The following is a 3667-nucleotide window of genomic DNA, read 5'->3' as shown; positions in this document are numbered from 1 at the left end:
TATCCACTTAATATTTTTCTTTTACGTGATAATATTTTTTTTCCTCAAATTTTTCCTCTAGTAAGACGATGTCAGTTACCTAAATGGAAACCAGTCTCATGTGCTGTAATTAGAAAGTAATTATAAAGTTAAATATAATAAAAGCACAAAACGCCATCATCAACCATCTAGCCAGATATTGCTGTGTGCCAAAGACCCTCAGCTCTCGGCTGGTCCTCTCTTTACATGTTTGGAAGGTGTTAAGGACACACTGTCATCACAGAAAGCCCGTCCTGGAGGCAATCGGGATTGGAACAGGAGCGAGCAGCCTTATCACCGCGTGGTTTCGTGTCAATGTCATGTCCGTGCACCATATAAAGTTATCTCATACACCACACTCGAGCATGCCTGCAGGGCAGCTGTGGGCAAGGGCCTCAGCGTCACAGCTGGGTTCGGATGCATTCAAAGCATTGGCTGCGAGCACACAGCTTAGTTCTCCAAGTCCTAGTTTCCTCCTTGGAAAAGTGGTCACGATAATAACACTTACTTAGCTGGCAGAGTTGTTGGGAGGATCTTAAGTGAGATGCACAGGTGCAATAATATGCACAGCAAAATAACTCCACAAATACCATTTTATTTTTACCACAATGACAATGATGGTGATGATAGCATTTGGAGACCCACAGCCCCCACCTGGCCAGGAGTGTGGCCAGCCCTGGCTTCATTCATTGTTTATTTACCCAGCAAATGATTAAGAGTTCCTGCCCCTGCACTCCAGGGGTTTTTACTTTAGTGGGGAGTGAAATGACCAATGTGACCAGGATACATCCAAGGTGTCAGAACAGGGCAACTCAGCCCTGTCTGGAGAACCCCCAGAAAGGTTCCTCGTGCTGAGAGCAGAGGGATGGAGAGAACAGGGAAGAAAGAGCTTTCTGGGATGCAAATGAGCAGGTCTGGGCAGCCAATGGGAGGGTGACTCTAAGCAGCCGGCAGCCAGACGGTGGGGCTGCTTCCCAGGCAGGGATCAAGCTGGGTCCTGGGACTTCCAGCCAGCACACTCCTCTCTGGGCCAAGGCCACCTCCACCAGGCCCTGGTTGATCATAGGTGAGGGTGTGGCCACATTCCAAAGGGCTGCCTGCGTGTTGCCTGGCCCTTGCCCGGGTGAAGCACTGCCACTGCCCCTCTGTGCCCGTCACCCAGCAAAGGAGAGCAACGCAAGCCAGGCACTACCAGAGGTTAACGCTAAAGCAACCCTGGTTTGCAAAAAACCCCTCCTTTTGCAAAGTGTAGGAATTATCTATAAAGTTAAAAACTTTTGTGGATCATGTCTGCTTCAAGGAGACCAAGAGACCAAGAGACAGTGGACAGGCAGCTCTGGAAGACAGTCCGTTTCACAACCAGCAATTGTCCTTTGGCTCCCAAAGCACAGCTTGGGAGCAGCTTTCCACTGCAGGGATCCTGGGTGTGATGCAAACACGGGACAGATGCCATTTAACTTCCACACGGCCGGACATGAAACACAGGGGGCGGTTTCCTACGAAGTTATATGTGAACCATAACCCAGTATTATGATTAAAAGCTGCCACTTACTGGGACTCGGCTATGTGCAGGGTACACCCTAAGCTCGTCCATTCCCCATCTCATCTCATCTTCGTGTCAAACATGGGGTCGGTGCTCTTGTAATCCTGTTTCACCATCAGAGGAACTGAGTCACGGAGAGATTAACTAACTGGACTTAGGTCATAAACCTAAAGAAACGGGGGTGCTAGGGCCAGAATTTAGGTCCGTCTGGTGCCAAATCCAGGCATTTCATCACTTTCTCACGCCCTCTCCTCTGTGGTGACCCTTGCCCTTGCCAAGGAGCTACCCTGATGCAAGGTACATACTGTCACCACCCTTGGGACCGCAGCATCTTGCAGTACCTGGCAGGTGTTGGCATCCAACTGAAGCTCCTCAAATGTGTTTGCTGAACTGAGCTGACATCTGCAAACTTGTGAACAAGCAGTGGCAGGTTCCAAGAGGTGCTCTAACATCAAGTTTATCTTAAACGGAAGTGAACCCAGCCCCTACTCTAGAGGAGAAAGCAGAAGGCCCCTGGCATTGGGGACCTGTGTATCTGCTCCATGTGGAGTTGACTCAACACGGGCACCATCTTGGGAACAGAGGCCAGGGACATGAAGGTGGGATCATTAGGCCCTATGGCAATGCCACTTGACCTTATGAGCATTTCTCCAGCTGCCCCTCCCCACCACTGCTCCCAAATCCATTTGTTCAGAAGCAGGGAAGACCACCTGTAGGGCAGCGATAAGCCCTGGGAGCTAATGGGGACAGCCGAGATGCTGCTGGTATCTATGGAGGGCTCCTCAGCCTCCCAGCTAGACTGGGGTTTCTACAGGACACAGAAGGTAGGTGAGTCACAACTTTGGACAATTTAAAAGCATGAACACATCCTTTGTAAATAGCTGTGGTATTTGCTGGTCTGGTTCTGGTGGGCCGGTTGGCTTATTCATTCACTCATACGAGTGTTCAACAAAATGATGCTTCCATCATAGAGCTACACGGACTTGGAAAGAATGGCCCTTGATTGCCATGAACTTGTTAAGCTGATCAAGGTGAACTGGACGCTGAGGGACCCTGAGAAGCAAGGGAAGAAGAACAAAAAGACTGAGGCCAGGAGGGGATGAGGAGCAAATGACACATGCATGACCTCACTGGCCCCTACAGTCAGAGTGCAGGGCAGTGGCGGGTGACTATAGAATGGGACCCTGGGCCTCTGGAAAAGAGTCCAAGGCCAGAAGAGGAAAGAACAGAGCTCAGTGCAGGGACAGAGGCCCTTCCAGCCCCCAAGGTCCCTTGGGGCACACTGTGGGCTCTGTCCTGGTCTTCCTGATGGCCTTGAGCCCAAATCTTCCTCTGCACATACAGTCAAGAGAAGATGAGCTCTGTGGGGACAGAGGCCTCCCATGCCCATCATGCATTCGGTTGGCAAATTTACTAAAGACTCTCTGTGAGCCAGCTACTGGTTTTGACACCAGGGAACAAGGTCCCAGCCCTTGAGATGCTTACAGTTCTGGTGGGGGAAGACAGGCAATAAACAGGCAAGCGACATGGTAGAACAAATTTACAGACAGAGAAAGGTTTGGTGAGTGAGCCGAACAGGGCAGGTGACACAAAGCAACTAGGGAGGCCATGTCCAAAGGGTGGTCAGCACAGGCCTCTCTAGGGAGCTGATGCTTGAAGGGATTCCAAAGAAGGGAGGCATTTATATCCTTGGGGGAAAGGTGTTCCAGGCAAAGAGAACAGCAAGTGCAAAGCCCCTGGTGGTGGGGGGGATCATGGGACAAACAGAAGGGCAGAGAAGCTGAAGGCTAGTGTATTAGTTTTCTGTGGCTGCCATAAAAAATTCCCACGGAATTGGTGATTTAAAACAGAAGTTTAGTCTCTCACAGTTAGAAATCTGCAAGCAAGGTGTCGGAAGGACTGTGCTCGCTCCAGCATTCCAGGGGAGAAGCCCTGCCGGCCTCTCTCTTCCAGCTGCTCGTGGCTCCAGGTTCCTCCCTGCCCTTTCCTTTCTCTTCTTTTACAAGAACATTTGTTGCTGGATTTAGGCCTCACTCTAATCGAGAATTATCTCATCACTTAATTACATCCACAAAGATCCATTTTCCAAATAAGGCCACATTCACA

The sequence above is a fragment of the Propithecus coquereli genome, unplaced genomic scaffold (genome assembly GCF_000956105.1).
Source record: "Propithecus coquereli isolate 6110/MARCELLA unplaced genomic scaffold, Pcoq_1.0 Scaffold503, whole genome shotgun sequence".
Classification (NCBI taxonomy): domain Eukaryota; kingdom Metazoa; phylum Chordata; class Mammalia; order Primates; family Indriidae; genus Propithecus; species Propithecus coquereli.
The sequence above is the reverse complement of the archived record's forward strand: the minus strand, read 5'-3'. Positions refer to the sequence as shown.